Raw genomic sequence first — 25,122 nt, 5'->3', positions numbered from 1 at the left:
TTCAATTATATTTTAATTTGCCAAATGTTCACATACACCCATCCTCTGGTTGTTATAATGCAATGGGAGCACTTACGCCTATTATCTGTGGTGGCTCGTCTAGAGGTGTGTTTATATGATGCCTCCACACACAGCCTGATATTTTTGTTGTTTTGTGCATTAAATTGGGGTTTCCATTTAGCTCTACTTTAATTATTAAATGAATTAAGCCTATAATTTCTGGCTGACAAATTTAAATGACACTCATTGGCCTGTAAGATACAATCTGGCCAACAATTTCTACTATGTATTTCTGAGACTATATCAGTCAGGTTAAGTAATACATCCTTTTCTAGTGCAGTAGTCAATTACTCTTGAACAGCCTTCCTGTTTATCTAAGGGCCAAACCACATTTACAAAAACCCAGAAAGCATTTAAAAATGTATCTATTTAATCATCGTGGGTAAAAAATGTTTACAATCAATCAATACAGCAAAGTCGAACTCAAGAATAGAATCATTGTGCCATAATGTAGAGCCATCAAACCGGATATGTGAGAATTGCACTCATTCGTTTTGGCTGCGTCCCTTACATTGCAACTAGGGACAGTTGTTTAAGACCCACCAATTTAAATTTTCATTAGCTGTCACTATATATTATGAAAATCAGCAAACTAATTACATTTTAGATTGTTTGACGTGTAAATACACATTTACTATAAGCAGGGAATCAAACACTATTTATTTCAGTTTAAAACATTAAAATACTGCATTATACAATGAGAGAAACAGAGATGTGTGTTTAGTTCAAAAGCAGACATCCATTTCAGTGTATTACTTTAATTCTCCAGAGATCAACTACAGTATCCCCTTTAGACTTATTCTCAAACAGAAATGTTAATGATAATGATGTGGCCAGTTTCTACACTGAACAGTTAATGTGTAAAATACAAGATGAAGCAGATGCCTGGCAATGTGTAGTTTAGTTATTGAGGTTCTCAGCTTCCTAAGACTTTACACGGGACAACTGCTTTCCCCATCTTTGTTATTTCCAGTTCTCCCCTGGTCTCCCTTCTGATGTCTCTCATCTGTTCCTTATTGTTCTCATTTGTGAATTCAGTATCATACCTACTGCTTGTCTCCTCAGCTTGTTACTTATCAGCCTTGTAGCATCCTGGAGTTTGTACTTGAAATCCTAATCTGTCAGGAGTATCATACCACCTGCCATTACGAGGATGGGCCCGGATGCCTGTGAAGTCCTTGATATTTTTCACTCACTAAGACTAATTCTCCCTGAGGGTGAATCAAGCCCTTTCACACTCACCCCTTTCCCTGTTTTTCTCGTTCTTCTAATGAGTGCACTGCTGTACTGCTATGACTGCACAAAGATCCATGGACAGTAGAGATTTTCAACAAGTCTGAACTATCAGAATCTGAACACTTGCAGGAAAAATTGGAGTATACATATTCAATTGTTTACTAAATGTTTGGTCATTTAAAGTTGAATGACCCCATTCAAACAGCTATGATATTAGGCGGAAAATATATATATACAGGAGAAATTAAAAAGACTAAGGGTCCCATTTAGATCTTGGCAGAGGGTAATATTCCATCACAAACGTGATGAATATCCTGTCCGCCGTATTACGATCCCATTATATCCTACAATGGAGAATTATCATTCTTCACAGGAATCAATGCTCTTTGAGGATGATGGATCTTTGGACCCAGTAAATGGTGTGGCAGAACCACTAACACAATTTCAAAACATTACCTTATTATTTAATTACCACGACCAAGGTGGCCACGGAAGGAAAACTCCAGTAAAAAATAAAGTTAAGGGATTTATTACAAACTTAAGCTCGAAGTAAAGTAGACAATTTACAAGACCAAATTATAAAGATACATAATCACCAAGGGTTTCCCAAGGCAGAAATATAAGTTCAGACGGAGCAGCATTAACAAAATAAAGCATTCAAGAAGGGCACTACATGTAATTAAAAGAAATACCGAAGATAAATAGGCAGAAATATAAGTTCAGACGGAGCAGCATTAAAAAAATAAAGCATTCAAGAAGGGCACTACATGTAATTAAAAGAAATACCGAAGATACAGAAATTAAGCATTGCTCAGGGTTAGCAATCATCAGTTAATTCAATTCGTCAGAGTCCTAAATTTAGCTGATCATGAAGCAACCCTACAACCAACCAAATTAGGGAAATACATGTGTGCGGCGAACACATGTGGGCAGAAGACAAAAAGCACAAAAAGGGCAAAAATCATTTGGAAAAAGATAATCTCGGACTATAGGCGACTAGCTAAGGTGAACAAAGATAGGCAAAAAGAGAAAGCATCAGCATATCAGAACCTCAATATAGAGTCTTCTGATGGGAATTGAAAAAGGTTTCTAAATCTCAAAGGAGCATCTTTTAAAGGGGCAAAAAGAGAGGGACTCAGCATACAGCATTCTTCATCAGCACATATCTGATCACAGGGCATCTGGAAATCTGCAAATATCGGGAAAATCTGAACAAATGCTCAAAGTCCAACTAATCAATGATATATTAAAGTTGATGAAACAATTTTATTCGCTCAAAGAAGCAGTTCACATTACGTTGAAGGGGCATCATCCAATAAAAATCGATCACACAACTCCAATCTGCAACATCCACATCTTTTCCAAAGTCTGTCATAGGAAAATCTTCCTTCTGTGTGACTCCACGCAAGTTTGAAACTATTTTATACAACAGCAGTCAATGTTTCACTATGTCCCGCTCTCAAGGACGATAAGATACATTCTCTCTATGTCTAAACAATAGGGCCTATTACCAAAATCTACTCTTTTCATGGGAACAAAATCTGAAAGAAAATTCACGTTAGAGAATTAATCAGCATTTCCTAAACAGTCACGAAATACAACTTTAACAGGCCTCACTTGAGCTAACTCAAATGAATTAAAACAATGCATTTAATTAATATGTTTGAATAAACACAATTAATATGCAAATTTATGAATTCAATAATAATAATACTTCATTAATATGTATTTCATTTTAAACGGAAAAGCTTTGTTACTGCACTTTATTAAATAGGACAACGAAGTGCATTTTTTTGATCTTTTACACGCATATTCAATTCATTAATAATTTTAAATTCAATATTGTTTCAATATATTCTGTTAGTCTAGAGTCTAAAATCCATAATATCAACTTAATCCTGTTAGCATGTGATTTAATTTAACTACCACCTAAGTCAAACTCTGCAATGTAAACACATGCATATTTAAAGTTAGTGTCAGTGCAGCTTCTACATTCAAATCACTGATGCTTTAACTAACATAGAAGATACATTGTCATATTCTAATTGCTTTTATGATACAAGGGACTCTACTAAAATTTAGACTACATCTGTCCCCTCTTTGATTGCAAATTTCCATTACAAAATACTCCCACTCTCATTTTCATTGACACAGCTCAAAGTTTCAGAGGTTTATTTCAGATAAGATCTTCTGAAATCCTCTGACTGCTTGATGTTACTGTAATATAAACTTCTCCTTGTCTCCATTTCAATCTCCTCTCTTCTCTGTCCGCTATTGGCTCTTTTCTCCTTCAGCTTCTTCTATAACTTGTAAAATCCAACTGCAACTAGGGCACACAAAATCATGATCAAGTAAGGTCTCAAGATGGTTCCCACAACTCCTCTTCCTAAGCTTCCAAATCACCTTCTAATGGCTGACAAACCATTACCTGTAACTTCTTTTGCACCTTTTGCTGTCAATCGGTTTAGGTTCTGTTTTAAGTCAGTCATGTTTGCAATGTACTTTCTTATCTCCTTACTATTGTCAGGTATATTTGTGCAGCATTTTTGAGCATGTTACATTTTGTAAACTCCAAATTCTTTTGCGAGGAGGATGTATAATACAAGGCAATTCTGCAGAATCATTGATCTCATGGCAACCATTTCTGTGTCCATTAATAATATGGCACCTGCGGTGTCTGTAGATAGCTTATCTACTATTGTAGACAACTTTCTGATCTTGATATCATTCAAGATTATACCTTCTGGTGGGGTTATTGCACCAAAAATATCTCCTAGAATCTCTGAAGCAACAGCTCCTCTTTTGACTCTGTAATTGGATTTCTCATTCCATACTGGATCATTAAAATGCTCCACATGATAAATCTTTGAAATAACTACTCCCAAGTAACATGAACCATATCAGCCTTTCGGCAGCTTGTAATAGGCATTCTTTCCACATATGAAATAAATACCTGATATGGTGGGGTGTTGTCCATGCACCATGAAAGTCCAAGCATTCTTAAACAAAAAATACATGTCTACTTTCACTAGTACCTACAAAATATTTTGCAGTCTTTGGTCTAGGCTTATATATACATAGCTTCCTTACATGTTGCCAATCTATAGCCAGGAATCTTTGATTTCCAGCCACTGAATATGTTGCATTTGTTTCCAAATTCTGTAAAACTATCCCCTTTTCTTTCTTGGTTTTCATTGCTCTTCTGATCTCCTCAACTTGTCCAATAAATTTGGTTTCTACTGGGATGAAAATGCAGGTCAAATTATTCTTGTGTGCATATGCTGTTCCAAATGTCAAGGTAAGTCAAAGAATCCTCACACAGTGTAAATGTTCTTTGTTTTTGCACTGTTACACAAGTGTTTCGTGATGGGGACAATTGAAAAAAAATCATAATTAGAATAGAAGTATTGATGATACTCCTGCTGATAAAACAGTGTTAATAACAAAATACAGGAAATTCCATAGGTTAGGGGTAAACTATGATATGTGATTCCCTCACTTACTGATAGCAAATGTGTGCACACATAACAGTCTTTAGTTTCCACGGTATCTACATATTCACACAAAAGCCTATAATATGTTTGCTGACAAATCACCTCTAGAACGATCAGTGTGTAAATATCTCTCATCATTGTAAAGTGGATTCTAATCTGCAATGGGATTCACTAAATACGTAACAAGTGTGGGTGCAATCATTTCTGAATCATTTGCTATGGGCAAACTCAAAACTGTAAGCAATAATATAACCTTAATCGCTGTTACTACTGCTAAACCTATCCTTATGTATTTATATTTACTACATCTGTTGCAATTCGATGCCACGACTTCTCTAATTCCAAACCAAAAGCCTGAATTCAAAAAATAAAACAAATCTAAAATGCAAAGCGACTTTAATGTATCACTGTCTCTTTTTCAGTCCTTTTTATTTGTAAACAAAGCAAAAATAAAAAATAGCCTCTTCAGAAATGCAATTATTCACAAAGTTCCTTGGTCTTCTACAAAGTTCATCAATAGTTTTCTTTACTTGCAAATGTTCAAAGGCTTCCACCAAATGTTCAAATGTCTCTAATAAAGGCACAGTTTGTAATCACTGAAAATCACCTCCAAAGTGTAATGTCTCTCTTCATCAAGTGGCAATGAGATTTCAAAGTTCAGCTCCAATGCAATTTCAATCTCAAGAATTTTGAACTGGATTTGAATTCTTAGTACAAAAGGTAACAAACTCCTGCTCCCAATCATCAGCAGAAAAATGTGTCCATTCAGACGCTGAGTACATTCGGCTTGGCGTTCTTTTTCTCTTTGACTTTCTGTTTACTCAACCCTCAGGATCTGTCACTTTGACTCGACTTTTCAGTTCTTCAGCAGTAGTCGATCTCACTTGTACAGCAGGCACTGAATGCTTCTTAGGCCAATTGTCTCTCGGTACAACTCTTTTATCTAGCATGGCTGATCCTTCATCAGCATCTGAGCTTGCATGAGTCAACTGATTCTGTCTCAACCCTTCTGTACCATCCACTGTTGTTGACTCGCTCAGAACCCCATCAGACCACGTCTGTGCTGCCACTTGTCTGGTCCTAACAGCTTGGTAAACCTGATCCCTCTCACTCACTGTAGGGGATCTGGAACTGTACGAGTATGGAATGCATGTAACCAGCACACTTCACAGCTGTAATTGTCAATAGGACCACCTGGCCTTTCCAATGCTATTCCAAGCATGTTTTCCTTATATGCTTCTTTGTCATGACCCAGTTGCCAGGACATAGGTCACAACAGTTCCCGCTGTGGCTGTACAGTAGTATCTCCAGGTTGATGAGACAACGAATATACCACGTCAGTAAATCCTTTGCAATAATCCAGCACTAAGTTATCTGTAATGTTCACAAGCACATTTGCAGGTGCTGCTGGCAATCTCATGGTCCTTCCCATGATGATCTCATAGGGGGACAATCTAGTTTTTTTGTCAGATGTACCATACTCATCAAAACAAGAGGCAGATCACCTGGCCATTTCAGAGTTGTGGATGCACATACTTTCACCAATCTGGATTTCAACGTTCCATTAATCTGCTCTATCAGTCCTGAAGCCTCAGGTCTGTAGCTGCAATGTACTCTTTCCTCAGCTTGTAATGCTGCACGCTACATTTTTAGGACCGCACTGTTGAAATTAGTTCCTCTGTCTGATTCTAGAGAAGTCAGGAAGCCGAAACGAGAAATCAACCTTCTAAGCAACAGCTTTGCTACTGTGAGACTTTCATTTCTGCTAGTGGGGGAAGCCTCAACCCAGTGTGAAAAAATACATACAATGACTTAGCCACATCATAGTCAATTGCATACTGGCAGCTCGATAAAAATCCAGCTGCATTCTGCTGAGTGGTCCTCCTGACCTACCAATATGGCTTAATGTAACAACTGTGCATTTTTCTATTTTGATCTGTTGACATGTGACAGATCTGTGACATGTGCCTTCTGCAACCACTCTGAATCAAGGGTTAAACTATGTTTGTCTGGATGTTCTGATCACTGCATCTTTACCTCTCTGTGCCTGTAAATGATAATGTCTAGCCATAGAGGATAGTAATCTATTTGGCAACACTGTTCTTCCATCACTTGAAACCCAAACATCATATTAATTTTCTCTTAACACAACTTGCTCTGACCCAACTTTGCTGTTCTTCCTCAGTCACATCTTCCTGCAATTGTTTCACTTCTTCCCCTGTATCAACAGAGGTCAGTATGAAAATTTTGACTTGTCTCATCTTGTACATCATTTACCCACTCTCCATCTCCATTGGGAGAAATATTGGGCAACTTCATCAGCATAAGTATTGCCCAAGGTTACATAATCAGTAGATTTTCTGCTTGTCATGCATTTTACAACAACAATTCTTGCGGTTAACTGTAATGCATTCAACAGGTTGCAAATATTGTTTCGGACTGGGGAGCCAGAAGACGTCATAAAACCTCTCTTTGACTTAACTGTCCAAAATCATAAATAACACCAAAACCATACTGACTACCAGTGAAAATAGTCAATTCAAGCTCTTCAGAAACACAGCATGCTCTAGTAAGAGTGACCAATTTGGCTACCTGGGCTGAAAAGACTCCTCAAAGCCAATAGGCTTCTATCACACCTGAGACTGTGCAACCTGCTCTCAGGGTGCCATCTGTATCTCTTAAACAGAAGCAATCAACAAACATGACAATCATTTCATCTAAAGGAATTCTTGAATGTCAGGTTTTGGTTTAGTGCACAATTCAGTCACATTGAGGCAGTCATGCTCAATCTCATCCTTGTGGTAACCTGCATTTTCAACAGGGTCAGGCATAAGGACAGAAGGATTCAAAACAGTGCATCCCCTGATAGTTACATTAGAGGAAGCAAGTATGACTTGCTCATAACTGGTCAAACATGCACTTGTAATATACTGGGTTTTGGTAAAAGTCAACAACATTTCCACTGAGTAGGGAACAAAAATGTTCATTGGAATCCCCATAACAATGTCTTTGCACTGTTTGATGTTGATGCTAAGAGCAGCAACAGCCTTTAAACAACCAGGCAGCGCTGATGCTACAGGATCAAGTGTAGCAGAAAAATAAGCAACAGGCGTGTTTGCATTTCCAGGCAGCTTTGTCAAAATTGAGAGAGCACACCCATCCCTCCTGTAACAAACAAAGAAAAACAGAGCAGGGTTTCGGCATAGGCTTTCTCTCAGCTCGTTGAAGGCATGTAAGCAGTTATCATCCAGTGGTACCAGATCAGACACAACTTTGTGTGCTAGCCTCTAAAGGCTTGGCCAGAGGGTAAAAGTTTGGAATCAACTGATGACAGTAGCCATACATTCCCACAAACATTCATTTTCCTGATTGCTGAGATTCTCTCTTGTGACACTTTCCTCACACCATTTTCGATGTGGTGACTTAAATACAGATCTTCTTTCTTGCAATAATATACTATTTTGCTAGGGAATCTTTATGACCATTCTCTCCTAAATTATTCAAAAGAGCAATTGTATCTCTTCTACATGCTTCTCGGGTGTCTGATGCAACCAACTGGTCAGCAATCTGAACTAGAACTGAATGGTAAGGCTTTTTAAGGGACTCCACATTCTTTTTCAAGATCTGGTTGAAAATGGATGGTGACTCAGTATACCCTTGTAGAGTTCAGCACCATGCCAAAACATGACTGCCAAATTTAAATGCAAAAAGGAATCAACTTTCCTCATGCAACGGTATGGAGAAGAAGGTTTGCCAAAGATCAATCACAGTGAACCATTCTGCTTCACAGGGAATGTTAAAAAAAAATCACTGCAGGATTCTGTACCATGGAGCAAAATGGAACGACAATCTCGTTCACTTTTCTCTAGTCTTGAATTGTGCTGTACCTTCCATTTGGCCTTACGCAATCCTAGAATGGGAGAGTTACATGGACTTCCGAAAATCTCTTTTAAAATATCCTGCTTACTCAAATGATCAAAGGAGTAATTTCAGCAATTGTCCCTGCTAACGTGCTATGCAGGGGTGTTTTCGGATACACTGCATTTGGTTTCACTGTTAATTTAATAGGCTCAGCTCTTTTGATTAGTCCTATATCTTTTCTTAAAAAATCCAAAATCTCAGGTGTCATGGTTTCTTTTAAATCTTTGGGCAAATTGTTCCATATCATCATTGGGTACAATGTGACACTCAAGTACTGCTCTACAATTTTACAGGGCACATCATCTTCATTTGTTTGAGTCACTATTCCTCGAGGTGTGCAGCTAATGGGACAGTTTATTTTACACAGCAGATCACAACCTAAAAAATGTATAGGACTCGAATCAAGGCCACAAATTGGTGCTCATCTTCATCTCATCTTTGTTTTTCACAAATTCAATCACCTTGTGTTACCTTTCATCACCTCCTCATATGGTGCACTTGTTACCGGATCTCTTTGAGGTTCACTATCAGGTCAATCAATATGCACTTTGCATCCAGTCCATAAATCACTCAGAACCACAATGTCAAACAACGTATTCAAATCTTCCCACAGGCATTTCAAAAGTTTCAAAAATCTCTCTGTATGCTTATAACATTCCACAGGCTTTTCTCTCAATCTTGGATAATCATTAGTGAATGACAATATAACACTCCTACTCCAGGGCACATGAAGATAACCTCCACCTGATATTTCTCTCATGAACATCATTTTCACATTGTCCTCGGCATTATTTACTCCTGCCAGAGGCACATTTGATTTTGCTTTCATCTAGTCTCTTTTATTCGCCCATCTACCTTCCCACTAATCTGAAACTCCCCCTGTTTGTATGTATGTAATCAATTCCATAATATGCAATTTCATTCCAGGAGATCTCATGTTAACTATGTCTTTTGAACTGAACTCTAATCTGTAACTTCTCTTTAAGGGTTTTTATTATTCTAAATTCACATCATATTTCTCAACTACTTCATAAGCCTGCCCTGCACATTGTATTTCATCTTTGCACATGAACCAAAGTTCATCTTCTTTGTAAGTTTCCAGTTGTTCTGTGTCTTACATTCCTAAAATCATTTAATTTAATTCTAATTTCAGTCTCGGCACATTCACTGATCTATCTCTCTCTGGAGCTTCTTCTGTTCTGGCAGTGCAATCTGTCACACTGGTTCCACCTTGAGGACTCAAATTACATAACCAATCAGTCAACTATTGTGCTGTGAAACCTTGTACACTGATATTATTTCTCTGGGGCACTTCTCATTGTAGAGTGCTACAATGTACATTTGGGATCTGATCAGGTCTGGGCATGAAATGAGGTGGGGTTCCCTGCAGAAACCTCACATCAGGAATAAGGCCTGCTAGATTTAGCATCTGGTTAAGATCTGCAATTCGTGTAGGAGTCAAAGATGGAACACAAGAGGTTGTTCTCTCTATCTCTGAATTATTTGAATAGACTGATCTCTGCATACCAATTGGTGTTTCAGGGACAGTCGGGACATTTATAAAATGGGCATTACTTACAGAGTTGCCTGGAGCATACAACAGAACAACTAGGCCTATAATCAGGGGAACGGTTAATATATCGGGATCCATAAGTGTGATTCCAGCACTTTGTCCTGCTAAAACAGTACTAAAGCTTTGTCCTCTTTGGCTCAGGGTAACATTTGGCATTGTCTGAACTGGACTAAACATTGGCATAGGCTGATTTGGGGGTACAGTTTTGCTCGGGCTGATTCACATAAGGTGGCTGCACCGTTTGACTTACATTAGTACTTGGAGTTTGCAACTGGACTTGATACGGGCTGAAATGTGTTAACAATGGAACTGGTGGATTTACTGCGGACACTTGTGTCACTGAAGTTGAAAGTGTACATAGCACTATCTGATTCGGGGTCTGTGAAACTGGAGCAGTTGGCACATTTGGAATTACATTTTGTGGGAGGAGAAAACTGGAGTTGATGTACATTCTGAGATGCCTAGGGGGCATGGCCAATTGCCCAAGATGGCAGACATGTAGTTTGTGAGCTCCCAGGACCCGACATCTCTTGAAATCACCGTCCAACTGAGGCATTGGGTTCCCGTTCCACGACAGGACTGACCCCAAGTACTCCACTGCACCCTAAGCCAGCCAGATTGATAACCAGGCAGCCAGAGACATTGGATTTGGCTTCCCTTTACCATGTAGACTAAATGGAAGCGATGCATCCCGCCAACCAGTGAATGCCCATGCCCTGGAGGCCTGGGACCTGGTGTGGCTGACAGACCCTTGACGATCCGACATTCTGATCAGCCAGGAGGCACACATGCAGGATGACTGAACTGGGCCTGGCTGCTGGACCAGATTTGACACGCGCAGCATGCACTTTTGGTTCTGCAGAGCCACGTGGAAGGCCACTTGGCTCGTCGTGGCCGATGACACTGAGTGCCCAGAGTACTAGTACAGCACCATCACTGATGGTGAGCTGGGACAATTAGTAGTACATGGATCGCTGGGGGCTGTGTTGGAGGTGCAGATGAGGTGGATTAGGCCTCGTGGATGGGGGCCGCCTAGCACCATGGAAGTGGTGAAAGTCCCCATGTCTGTATAGGAAATGGGCTCACTGCCGACCAAGAGTAACAAGTGGAAGCATGCCCTGACCCCTAAGGCAACATTACTAATGGGGGTAGAGGTTGTTATTACCTGGTGAACCGTGCTGCTGTCTCTTTATAGTGAAATCAGCTGCTGGGCCCCTGCACGAACCCCGACTCTTAAGTACTTTGAAGGCCCCATGGCCTGAGGAGGATACATGTGGAGACCCATGAGACTCCCGCAATGTGGTTGCAACACAACCCCAATGACTAACCCTGCCCCAGGCACAAACGTTGCAGTTGTTGAGACTAAGTGCTGCTTCTTTGATCCACTGTCAGGGGTGGGGCCTCAGCTTGGGACTGCAGAATTTACTAGTGGAACACAACGAACTGTGCCATGCAAGTGATGGGCTGATTACGCTTGGACTCTTTCTCTGTCGGAATAAGCTGCCAGACAATGTGCAGAGCTCATGACGGCCCCCACCGTTGATTTCTGTATGTTGTACCTTTGGACCCCCTCTCCTTCAATTGCACTAAATGTTAGGGCTGACACTTTAGGGGCAGCGCACCAGGAGACTTCCACCTGCACACCTGCTCAGTATTAACCTTGCTCTGCAATCTTTAGTGGCCTTCTCAATGTTCTCTCCCACCCCAATAGCTGGAGTCACTCCGAAGGGGTGAGGGGCGACACGAGAAACCTTAGCAGTGTGGAGGGGAACCTTCTCAGATAGGCACCAAGAGGCCCGCAGTGGATGGGTAAACAGTGAAATTCCTGACCCACCTCGGACTATGCATACTAAAAGCCGGGTGCAGGCATCATAGGGTGCACCAGAGCCAAAAGTGAGAGACCTGCCACCCACTCGTGGACCCATTCAACACCCTCAGAATGCTCGCCGGACCAAACGCCAGAGAATTGTACACCATCTACAGTAACAACACATCCCATGTATAAATTGGATGTTATTCTTCAGGAAAGTTGTGAATCTAGAGCGGCCATCGAAAAGCGTCTAGGAGCCATCACCACCAATATCAGCTTCCTGAAAGATGATCAATGCAAACTGGCAGATACGGTCAAAATGAATGACATTACCCTCTCTACTCTGTCTCTGGGCAATAGGGGCCACACCACACAAATTGTTCCACTTGTCCGGCAGGTGGACCAACTACAGGACCGGGCGGAGGATTCAGAAGGGAAGGCCCACAGGAACAATGTGGAAGATTGATTCCAGAGAGTGGTGGCTCCAACAGTTGAGAGGGCACACCGCGTCCCCACAAGAAATCCTATACCCGGAGCCCTACCGCGACCCATAGTACCCAAGATACTTAATTTCATGGATTGGGATGCATTGCTTCAAGCAGCCTGTGAAAAAGCGTCCATCCTTATGGACAATACAAAGGTCTCCCTGTTCCCAGATTATGGTGGTCATTACAACCCTGGCGGTCGGTGTTAAAGCGGCGGTAAGACCGCCAACAGGCCAGCGGTAAAAAAATTGCAATTACAACCGTGGCGGAAACCGGCAACAAAGACAGCCACTTTAACACTCCGACCGCCACAGCGGTACAAACAAACAGCGCAGCGGTCACCGCCAACAGACAGGCTGGAGACAATGTACCGCCCACACTATTATGACAGGCCAATCTGCCACCTTTTCCGGGGCGGATTCACTGCTGATAAAAACACAGCGGAAACAGGAATACCGAAGGGAAAATGCTCACCTCTACACACCCTACGAGGAATGTGGAAGCCATGGATCCGGAACTCCAAATTCTACCTGCAATAGTCTTCCTGCTCCTCTACCTGGAGCACGAACGCCGGCGGCGAAGACCACGGTGAGTACTGCACCTACGACACAGGGGAGAGGGGAGGGAAAAGCAGGGACATGCACACACAACACCCCCACCCTCACCCACTACAACACACACACTAATGCATATCAATACATCACAGTTACACCCCCCAAGCCCCCCAGAAGAATGCAAAGACAATAGAAAATGAGTGTAACCATTGTAATATATTAAAAGCAAGTAGGCAGAAATATATATATACACCATGTACAAAATATATACCAAGCATAGTAGTCCAGGTAGTGCTCTAAGAAAGTCCGTGGAACACACAAGATCCCCGACCATGACGGAGAGAACACTGCAGGAGCATCAGAGAGCAACTAACAGGCACCTCAGGGGGAGGGAAAGTGGGGGCACCTCAGCCGCTTGAGTGCACGACGCCAAATACACGAGGGGGCCACATGCCCACTGTTCAATCCTGGGGAGTGCAAAGCCACAGTCTCTCAAGTCTCTACAGTTGGTGGGTTGCCCACTGTTCAATCCTGGGGAGTGCAAAGCCACAGTCGCTCAAGTCTCTACAGTGGGTGGGTTGCCCACTGTTCAATCCTGGGGAGTGCAAAGCCACAGTCTCACAAATCTCTACAGTGGGTGGGTTGCCCACTGTTCAGTCCTGGGGAGTGGAAAGCCACAGGCTCTCAAGTCTCTACAGTGGGTGGTTTGCCCACTGCCATATCATGGGGAGTGCAAGGCCACAGTCTCTCAAGTGGATAACAGTCTCCACTGGTTCTGGAGGGGGCATGGTGCCCAGAGTGCTTCATCCTGCTAAGGACAGAAGTAGTGGATGACAGTCCCCACTGGGAGGGGGCATGGTGCCCAGAGTGCTTCATCCTGCTAAGGACAGAGGTAGTGGATGACAGTCTCCACTGGTTCTGGAGGGGGCATGGTGCCCAGAGTGCATCATTCACCCCGTGACGGACTCAGTTGCGTCAGTGCCCTTGCCGCTCATGGGCCAGCGGTGCTTAAGACAGCGGTGCCCTGTTTAGCTGTGTTTGAGATGGCGGTGCCCTGTTCAGCGGTGCTTGAGATGGCGGTGCCCTGTGCAGTGGTGCTTGAGATGGCGGTGCCTTGTTCAGCGATGCTTGAGACGGCGGTGTCCTGTTTAGCGCTGCTTGAGACGCGGTGCCCTGTTCAGCGGTGCTTGAGACGGCGGTGCCCTGTTCAGCGGTGTTTGAGATGGCGGTGCCCTGTTCAGCGGTGCTTGAGATGGCGGTGCCGTGTGCAGCGGTGCTTGAGATGGCGGTGCCCTGTTCAGCGGTGCTTGAGACAGCGGTGTCCTGTTCAGCAGTGCTTGAGACGGCGGTGCCCTGTTCAGCGGTGCTTGAGACGGCGGTGCCCGGTTCAGCGGTGCTTGAGACGGCGGTGCCCTGTGCAGCGGTGCTTGAGACGGCGGTGCCCTGTGCAGCGGTGCTTGAGACGGCGGTGCCCTGTTCAGCGGTGCTTGAGACAGCGGTGCCCTGTTCAGCGGTGCTTGAGACGGTGGTGCCCTGTTCAGCGGTGCTTGAGATGGCGGTACCCTGTTCAGCGGTGCTTGAGGCGGCGGTCTCCGTTGCAGGGACTCAGCTGCTGGCGGTCCTTCATGGCCAAGCGGGGCTTTTGCTGGCGGTCCTTCATGGCCCAGCGGGGCTTGCGCTGGCGGTGGCCTCCTGGGCAGGTGGGCTGGTGCTGGCGGGCCCCTCCTGGGCAGGTGGGCTTGTGCTGGCGGCCCTGTCCTCGGCAGCTGGGCTTGTGCTGGCGGGCCTGTCCTGGGCAGCTGGGCTTATGCTGGCGGGCCTCTCCCGGGCAGCTGGGCTTGTGCTGGCGGGCCTGTCCTGGACAGCTGGGCTTGTGCTGGCGGGCCTGTCCTGGGCAGCTGGGCTTGTGCTGGCGGGCCTGTCCTGGGCAGCTAGGCTTGTGCTGGAGGTGGCCTCCTGGGCAGCGGGGATGATGGCGGTCTTCTCCGCCGTGCTGCTCTTCCCAGACTGGCTGGGCTTCTTGTGGCCCTTCCCCACCTTGGAAGGTGTCACAGCTGACTCCACACTCCCACCGGGACCCCTGGGAGTGGCTTTGGTGGCTGGAGTCTTCCCCCTCTCCCGCCGGGCACTGGCCAACTTCTGATGCTTCACAGGTGGGGGACTGTCTGTGCTGTGGCTCCGTGCCACACTGGCTGCCCTGGTGGACGGTGCACTCCAGATTACGGTGACTACAGGCACCACTGGTCCCGGAGATGTTGTGGCTGAGGTGCTAGTTCGGGACCTAGGAGACGGACAGGGTGGGGGAGGTGTGGGAAAGAGGTCAAGGTTGGTCAGGACGGGTAGCTGGAGGGGGTTTGGGAGGAAGAGGTGGTGGTTGCAGGAGGTGTACGTTTGCTGACTTTAGGTGAAGGTGCATGCGCTGGAGGCTGTCGTGAGGTGGATGGCTGTAGGGTGGGTGTGTGCCTGCGTTTGTGTATCTTGGGAAGGGCGTCACAGACACACTGGGAGAGGACACAGGGGACGTGTGAATGGTAGTGGGGGTGGTGACTGCACGTGAGCGGGGTGTGGTGGTGGGTGTACTGGTGATGGAAGTAGTGGCTGTAGATGTAGTGCATGCAGGTGTGAGTGTAGACGAGACTGGGAGGGAGGAGGGAGACGAGGAGGAGGGGGACACAGTGGAGGCAGTGGATGTTGATGTGTCTGCATGTGTCTGCATGTGTGTGATGCTTGTGTGAGTGCCTGTGGGATGTGTGGTGCTTATGTTTGCCTGAGCTTCCCTTGTGTGTTGACGTGTGTGCATGCTGGTCTGTAGGTGTACTTGGGATAGGCTGAGGTACAGGGGATTGGGTCGGGGTGGAAGTTGGAGGGGGGAGGCTAGACACAGGGACAATGGCTGCCATCAGTGCTGAGGCTAGACTCTGAAAAGCTCGCTGAAGGGCCGCCTGACCAGAATGAATACCCTCCAGGAATGCATTGGTTTGTTGCAACTGCCTTTCTACACCCTGGATGGCATTCAAAATGGTAGACTGCCCAACAGTGAGGGACCTGAGGAGGTCAATGGCCTCCTCACTGAGGGCAGCAGGGGTGACTGGGGCAGGGCCTGAGGTGCCTGGGGCGAAAGTGATGCCCACCCTCCCGGGTGAATGGGCACAGGGCGAAGGCTGAGGGGCTGCTGGGAGGGCCGTGCTGGAAGGGGGGGTGGCGGCTGTACCTGTAGATGGGGGTGGCACAGATGTTGCCGCCACCACAAGGGAGCTCCCATCAGAGGACGAGTCCGTGTCACTGGTATCAGCTCCTGTCCCTGCCGTGGAGTTCCCTTCGCCCTCCGTCCCACTGATGAAGTCCGAGTCCATAGTGTGGCCCTCCATGGCCATGTGGGATGCAGCCCTCTGGTGCTCCGGTGCCACTGCTCCTCAGCCTGATGATGCTAATGCACACAAGAACAGGGAGACCACAAAAAGGGGGGGACGACAGAAGAAAGACATGTTGAGTGCATGCATTACCGCTACTGTTGGCGGACACGACAGACACAGAAGCCCCCTGCACTACGCCGTGCCCTTGGGCTGTTCAATTCCTGTGAAATGGCCTACAAGGCTATGGATGACATCTGCAAACATAGATGACACAGGGGCATGACTAGGTGTACTTGGCACTCTACAGAGGTGGGGTGGGGTGCCACATGGCCTGCCTTACGGAGGGGCCTTGCCTACGGAACTCGCCCTGGCCTAGGGAATCCCACAGCCCACCTCCCCCACCCAGACACCTCCACTGCGCGCAAAGTCAACAGAATGAGAGTGTACTCACCCCCTTGTGGCTGCAGTGATGCCCTCAAGCGCCCATCCAACTCCGTGTAGGCCACCGCCAGGATCCTGAACATCAGGGGGGTCATGGTGCGACGGGCACCCCTCCCACGTTGGGAGGCCATCCGAAGCTGAGCCTCCGCTGTCTTCTTGCTCCAGCGGCGAATGTCCTCCCATCTTTTCCGGCAGTGGGTGCTCTGTCTGTGGTAGACCCCCAGGGTCCGGACGTCCTTGGCGATGGCACGCCAAATATCTTTTTTCTTGTGGGCACTGACCTACATGAAATGTACAGGGGGAAGAGTAAGTAATTAGCAACTGCACCGTCAAACTGATTGGCCCCCATCCCTACCCTTGCCATGTGACACATGCATTCACCCTCTTTCAGGCACGCAGCACTCTCCCACCTTCCTTCTTACATCCAGCCCTCTCCACACAGGCATAGCCCATACAACATGCTCCCTGTGTACTTACCTTTTTGTCTGGAGGACCGTAGAGTAGCATGTACTGGGGGAGGACCCCATCCATGAGTTTCTCCAACTCCTCCGATGTGAAGACAGGGGCCCTTTCCCCAGACACTCGAGCCATTGTCTCTTCCAGACCGAGGTCACAGCAGCACTTGCAGTGTAGGTCCTCTCCTGTCGAAGATCAGGTATCGAGTGATTAAACAGATAGAAAATGGCGGTCACGTCCGCGGCGGTGCGTACCGTCACCGCCGGCGTACATCGTCATTGGCTCCTGGGACCCATAGGGTCCAATGTTAACCAATGCAGCATTGCGCCGGGGTCTTCGACCGCCTACCGCAACGGTGTACAACGCCAGCGCAGTTACCTCACATCCCATTGTCCCACTTTAGGGGTCAGGCAGCCGCCATTTCAGGGGCCCACACGGCTTCATTTTCAATTGCGTCACACATACCTAGGCCTAGACTCAACACACATACAGGCCACCTTTTGTGTATGAATGGTGTTCTGTGTAAACTGTGGGTACGTACCTCTGAGTTGTTTGACTCTGTGCTCGCTGTTGTCCTTCATAGGCACCGTCCGCTAGGACATGTGAGGAGATGGCGGCATCCTCCGGTGTACCGACCGTTGGTGGACCTGTCGACAATGTAGGAGCGACATGTGATTATCACATACAGGCTTGACCGTGCCACAATCCAGGAACTGTGTACCCAGTTGGAGCCAGACCTGATGTCAGCAATCCGCCATCCCACAGGAATCCCCCCTCAAGTGCAGGTGCTGTCAGTGCTCCATTTCCTTGCAAGTGGGTCTTTTCAAACAACAGTGGCCATAGCATAAGGGATGTCCCAGCCTATGTTTTCCAACGTATTGTCCAGAGTGTTGTCTGCCCTTCTGAAACACATGCAGAGCTACATTGTTTTTCCTCAGGTGGAGGATTTGCCTACAGTAAAAGGTGATTTCTATGCCCTGGGACACATCCCCAACATCATAGGTGCCACTGATGGGACACATGTGGCTTTGGTCCCCCCCACAGGAGTGAACAGCTGTACAGAAACCGGATGCGTTATCATTTGATGAATGTACAGATGGTATGTTTGGCAGACCAGTACATCTCCCATGTGAATGCCATGTTCCCTGGCTCAGTGCATGACGCCTACATCCTGCGGAATAGCAGCATCCCTTATGTGATGGGTCAACTCCAGAGGCACCGTGTGTGGCTATTTGGTGAGCACCTGGTAGCAAGACAGTGGGAATGGTTGTCTGGATCTGGGGATATCACTCCAGGTTAGTGCGTGTCTAACAGTTGTCCCTCGCCATTTGCAGGTGACTCATGGACTAAAGCTGTGTGACATAGGTATGTTGACATTACAATTGAAAGAGCATTTTGTCACTGTAATTGCTAATACACTATTTCGAAATCACAGACAGACTCCAGATTGTTTTGTGCTTTAAGTGTGTTTATTTAAGTGCTCAGTATTGGAGGGGGTAGTGAAATGGTGAGGGGTGATGGCGGAGGAATGTCCATGGCAGAGTTCAGTCTATTAGTCTGACAGGTGCATTGCCCATATGGGCATGGGAAGTGGAGCTGGGGCAGTTTAATTATGGACAGGGTGACAAAGTGGGACAGTAGGATGACAATCAGGGTGGTCTTATTTCTTGGCGGTGCTCTGTCTTGTTCCTGGATCTCAGGGACCGTTTGCGGGGTGGTTCTCCCTCTGCAGGGGGTGGGGTGCTGGTGTGGTGGTCCTGTGGCGGGGCGTCCTGTTCACTAGCACCGGCGGAGGTGGTGGGCAGTTCATCGTCCATGCTAGTGTCAGGGGCCCCTTGTAGTGCCACAGTGTCCCTCCTGGTGTTCACAAGTTCCTTCAGCACCCCTATGATGGTGCCCAGGGTGGAGCTGATGGTTCTGAGTTCCTCCCTGAAGCCCATAGACTGTTCCTCCTGCAGGCGCTGGGTCTCCTGAAACTTGCCCAGTACCATTGCCATCGTCTCCTGGGAGTGGTGGTAGGCTCCCATGATGGAGGAGAGGGCCTCGTGGAGAGTGGGTTCCCTGGGCCTGTCCGCCCCCTGTTGCCCAGCAGCCCTCCCAGTTCCCCTGTGTTCCTGGGCGTCCGTCCCCTGGACCGTGTGCCCACTGCCACTGCCCCCATGTCCCTGTTGTTGTTGGGGTGGTGGGTTAGCCTGGGTTCCCTGTAGTGGTGGACACACAGCTGATTGACGTGTCCTGGGGACGGAGGTATGGGCCGCTGGGTGGGTGCTGTGCTGGTGTTTCCAGAGGGGGGAAGGTCTGTGGTGGCCTGTGACTGGGTGAGGGGAACCGACTATCCTGAGGTCCCCGATGGGCCGGGCTGGTCATCTAGATCCAGTTGGACAGAGCTGCTGTCATCACTGTGGGCCTCTTCTGTTGGTGGTGTGGACATGTGTGGACCCTCCTGTCCGGTGACGTTGGGTAGCGGTCCTGCAGGGGTATAAAAGGATGGTTATTACATCTGTGTGTGTCATGGTGTGCAATGGGTGGGTGACCGTGTACCCCAGTGCTTGCATTCCTGTTGGGACCTTGTGTGATGATGGTTTAGGGGGTTGTATGGGTATGTGCAGTGGGCATGCTTTAGTGATGGGTGTCCATGCTTTGTTGTTGCATGCAGGGCTTGGTGTTGGGATGGGTGGTTTGTGATGTTGGGACATATGTGAGGAGCTGGAGTGCTGGGGGTGAGGGTGAGGGTGGGGGTATGTGCTGGCATGCAGGTAGGGTGGGGGATGTAATAGTTAAGATTTGTCTTACCAGAGTCCATTCCTCCACCTACTCCTGTGAGGCCCTCAGGATGCAGAATCGCCAAGACCTGCTCCTCCCATGTTGTTAGTTGTGGGGGAGGAGGTGGGGGTCCACCGCCAGTCCGCTGAACTGCCAGGTGGTGTCCTGAGACCACAGAACGCACCTTCCCCCGTAGGTCGTTCCACCTCTTCCTGATGTCCTCCTGATTTCTTGGGTGCTGTCCCACTGCGTTGACCCTGTCCACTATTCTTCACCATAGCTCCATCTTCCTTGCAATTGAGGTGTGCTGCACCTGTGCTCCGAATAGCTGTGGCTCTACCCGGACGATTTCCTCCACCATGACCCTGAGCTCCTCCTCCGAGAACCTGGGGTGTCTTTGCTGTGCCATGGGGTGGTGTAGGTGATGTGTGGGGTGGAGTGTGTGGTGATAAGTGTGCTGATATGTAGTGGGGTGTTGTGTGAGGTGCGTGGATGTTCTGTGGGTGGGTGATGGTGTTGTGTGCCTGTGGATGCTGTTGTTCTTGCTGGTGCTGTCTCTCCCTGGCCTTCTTTCGGAATTTTTTGTCATAGGGGTTTGTGGGTGATGTGGGTGTGTGTTTTATATTGTAATGGGTGTGTGGGAGTGGTGTGTGTATGTGTATCAGGTGTGTATATTTGGAATTGTCCAATGTGGCTGTGTTTTGTAAGAGTGTGTGTATTTTGACCGCGCGGTGTGTACCGTCAATGGAATACCGCGGTTGAAAGACCGCCGCGTGGATTCGTGGGTCGTGATAGTGTGGGCGTTTTTCTGCTGGCGTGACGGTGGAGGTTTTGTTTTCACCAGTTTATCACGGACCTTTGGTGTGGCGGACTTGTGTGGGTGTCTGAATTTTGGCGGATTCCGAAATGTGGGTCATAATAGCTGTGGCGGAATTCCACGGCCGCGGTGGTGTGTTGGCGCTCTTCTGCATGGCGGTAAGCGGCTTTTACCGCCAATGTTGTAATGAGGGCCTATATGATTGCTGTACAGCGAAAACATGCATCATTCCAGGAAGTTAAAGAACACTTTCACACAGCTGGCCTAACATATGCTCTGATATTCCCAGCTAAGCCTCACAGTAATTCATTGCAAACACACCCACTTTTTTGAGACTCCAGAAATGTATTGGGGCTGATTGGAGCAACATTTACCAGATTCCCAGAGACTAAGGCCTAATGGGCCATCACTGCCTAAGACACAGCGGGCTCCTCAACAACGGCGATGTGGGATGGCCTCCTGGAATGGCACAGGGGGACACAATCCCCACAACAGGCACTGGAGGGACAGCAAGCAGCATCCGTTCAGTGACTACCCTATGGTGCACTAAACCACTCATCATCTCCTACTCGTCACAGGGCAGTGCTTGAGACCTGTTCCCGACAATCACACCACAGACACCTAATGACTTATAGGGGTAATTGGTGTGAGTAAGCTATGTGGACACAGGTCTCGGTGTACAGGTAACAACCAGATAGCTTATGCCCTTATGACTGTTTGAATTCATGTGTGTAACAGCATTAACAGCTGAGGCATACTCTGAAAGGTACTTTATCCTTTTCTGTGATCTGAACCACTAGGTCTTTTTTTCATTCTGATACAGCCAGATTATTTGCTGAATGTATTACTGGGACCCTGGGTCCAGATGGCCCATAATTGGCCCCAGGGTAGGTCGCTCCCCCACCTCCGCAGCGCCACCAGTGCCTGACTGCCTCCTCTCACCAACTCTCAGCTCCGCTCCAGCTGCCGTCTTGCCCGCTGGTGTCCTCCTTCTTCCGAGTGCTTGGCCCCGTGTGACTGGCTGAGTGATTGATTTCTCCCCGTTTTCTTCCGTGTAACCCGAGTGCCTGACCCCCCGTGAGTGCCCGGTCCCCCTGCCACGTTTCTCTCACCCCCGTTGTTTTCTCTCCGGCCCCCTCGCCGTTCTCTGGCCCTCGCCTCGCTTTTTGCCTCTTTTTCCACAGCTTTTGTCCACTTTTGGCCCCCTCGCCGTTCTCCGGACTCGCCGATTTTTCCCGCCGTTTTTCGCTTTTCCCCACCTACCCTCCCGCCGCCCACCTCCCAGCTGAGCCCTCCTCCCCCAGCTACCCCATATATGGCGGCCGCTGCGAGGCGGAGGTAGCGACCCTTGACCCCAGGGTAGGTCGCTCCCCCACCTCCGCAGCGCCACCAGTGCCTGACTGCCTCCTCTCACCAACTCTCAGCTCCGCTCCAGCTGCCGTCTTGCCCGCTGGTGTCCTCCTTCTCCCGAGTGCTTGGCCCCGTGTGACTGGCTGAGTGATTGATTTCCCCCCGTTTTCTTCTGTGTATCCCGAGTGCCTGGCCCCGTGTGACTGGCTTGAGTGATTGATTTCTCCCTGTTTTCTTCCGTGTAACCCGAGTGCCTGACCCCCGTGAGTGCCCGGTCCCCCTGCCACGTTTCTCTCACCCCCGTTGTTTTCTCTCCGGCCCCCTCGCCGTTCTCTGGCCCTCGCCTCGCTTTTTGCCTCTTTTTCCACAGCTTTTGTCCACTTTTGGCCCCCTCGCCGTTCTCCGGCCTCGCTGATTTTTCCCGCCGTTTTTCGCTTTTCCCCGCCTACCCTCCCGCCACCCACCTCCCAGCTGACCCCTCCTCCCCCAGCTACCCCATATATGGCGGCCGCTGCGAGGCGGAGGTAGCGACCCTTGACCCCAGTGTAGGTCGCTCCCCCACCTCCGCAGCGCCACCAGTGCCTGACTGCCTCCTCTCACCAACTCTCAGCTCCGCTCCAGCTGCCGTCTTGCCCGCTGGTGTCCTCCTTCTCCCGAGTGCTTGGCCCCGTGTGACTGGCTGAGTGATTGATTTCCCCCCGTTTTCTTCCGTGTATCCCGAGTGCCTGGCCCCGTGTAACTGGCTTGAGTGATTGATTTCTCCCCGTTTTCTTCCGTGTAACCCGAGTGCCTGACCCCCCCGTGAGTGCCCGGTCCCCCTGCCACGTTTCTCTCACCCCCGTTGTTTTCTCTCCGGCCCCCTCGCCATTCTCTGGCCCTCGCCTCGCTTTTTGCCTCTTTTTCCACAGCTTTTGTCCACTTTTGGCCCCCTCGCCGTTCTCCGGCCTCGCCGATTTTTCCCGCCGTTTTTCGCTTTTCCCAGCCTACCCTCCCGCCGCCCACCTCCCAGCTGACCCCTCCTCCCCCAGCTACCCCATATATGGCGGCCGCTGCGACGCGCACCTAAGGCAAGCCCGTCTGCGCCCGTCCGCGCCTGGACCGCGCCCAGCGCCCGAACCCCTGGCCCCCGCAACCCCCGCCTGACCTACGACTCCGCCACCCTCGCCAACCTCAACCCCGGCCGCACGCCGGGCTGCCACCGCGCCACCCCGAAACGAACCCTCGGACCCTTCACCTGCAGCAACTGCCGCTTCACCTGCCAACGGACTCACACCGCTCCCGTCAAGAACGACTCCCCCGGAAGCAATCTCCACTGCATCCTGGTCAACACCCGATCCGTCCACAGGCACACCATCGAACTGTGGAACCTCATCAACTCAACGAACCCTGACATCGCCTTCCTCACCGAGACCTGGATGAACCCCTCCTCGGCACCCGACATCGCCATAGCCATCCCCGACGGCTACAAAATCATCCGGAAAGACCGCACCAACCGCACCGGAGGAGGCATCGCACACAAAAGCTCCATCCGCATCTCGACCCACACCGACGACTCACTCCCCGACGCCGAACATCTCCACTTCACGATCCACAGCGACCCCAAGACCACCCTCAGAGGCACCCTCATGTACAGACCACCAGGACCTCGCACCAAGTTCAGCGAAGACATCGCAGACTTCCTCAACCCTCACGCACTCTCGTCCACCGACCAACTTTCACCTGGAGAACCTCACCGACAACAACTCCACCGCCTTACTGGACAACCTCGCCAACCTGGGACTGAAACAGCTAGTCAACACCCCCACCCACTACGCCGGACACACGCTCGACCCCATCTTCTCCTTCAGCAAACACATCACCTTCAGCCACGCCACCGAACTCACCTGGTCGGACCACAGCTGTGTCCACTTCAGCTTCAAGAAGACCACCATGCATCACCACACCCAGCAACCACCAAGAAGACACTGGAATCGTATCACCACTGAACAGCTCGCATCAACCCTCTCCCAGAACCAACCCACCAACACCACCGACCCCAACGAAGCCGCCAACAACCTCACAAGCTGGATCTCCGACTGCGCCAACCTCCCAGCCCCCCTGAAGACTCAAGCTAACACCAACAACCACAAGAAAAACTCCTGGTTCACCCCCGACCTCAAGGACTCCAAGAAAGAATGCCGCGCCCGCGAGAAGAAGTGGCGCCTCAACCAGACCGAGGAGAACATGTCAGCTCTCAAGGACGCCACCCGCCAACACCACCAACACCTCCGCGCCGCACGAAAAACAGCCTTACGGAACAGACTTGACAACAACGCCCACAACAGCAAGGAACTATTTGGCATCGTCAAAGAGCTCTCCAACCCGGACGCAGAAAACAACTCCATCCCTCCCTCACAAGACCTCTGCGACTCCCTCGCAACCTTCTTCCACCACAAGATCACCGATATATACAACAGCTTCACGACCGCCAACGCGAACCCCCCCCCGGAACCCGCCACCGACATCACCACCATCCTCACCTGGAGCCCAACCACCACCGAGGAGACCACCCGCGTCATGAACTTGATCCACTCCGGATCCCCATCGGACCCCTGCCCGCACCACATCTACAACAAGGCCGACAACATCATCGCACCGCACCTCCGAGACGTCATCAACGGCTCCCTCACCACCGCCACCTTCCCGGAGAGCTGGAAACACGCAGAGCTCAACGTCCTCTTAAAGAAACCCACAGCAGACCCCACCGAACTCAAAAACTTCCGACCCATCTCTCTCCTACCGTTCCCCGCCAAAGTGATTGAGAAAATCG

The 25,122-nt window shown here is 48.7% G+C and overlaps 1 protein-coding gene across 1 annotated transcript in view; it reads right to left on the bottom strand.

Moving 5' to 3' along the window:
* CDNF (cerebral dopamine neurotrophic factor) overlaps positions 1–25,122 on the bottom strand; it is a 277,752-nt gene that overhangs the window by 17,425 nt on the left and 235,205 nt on the right. The window lies entirely within an intron of this gene.

Source organism: Pleurodeles waltl, chromosome 4_1, assembly GCF_031143425.1.
Source record: "Pleurodeles waltl isolate 20211129_DDA chromosome 4_1, aPleWal1.hap1.20221129, whole genome shotgun sequence".
Lineage (NCBI taxonomy): Eukaryota > Metazoa > Chordata > Amphibia > Caudata > Salamandridae > Pleurodeles > Pleurodeles waltl.
Note: the sequence above shows the minus strand (reverse complement) of the source record. Positions and strands in the feature narration are given on the sequence as shown.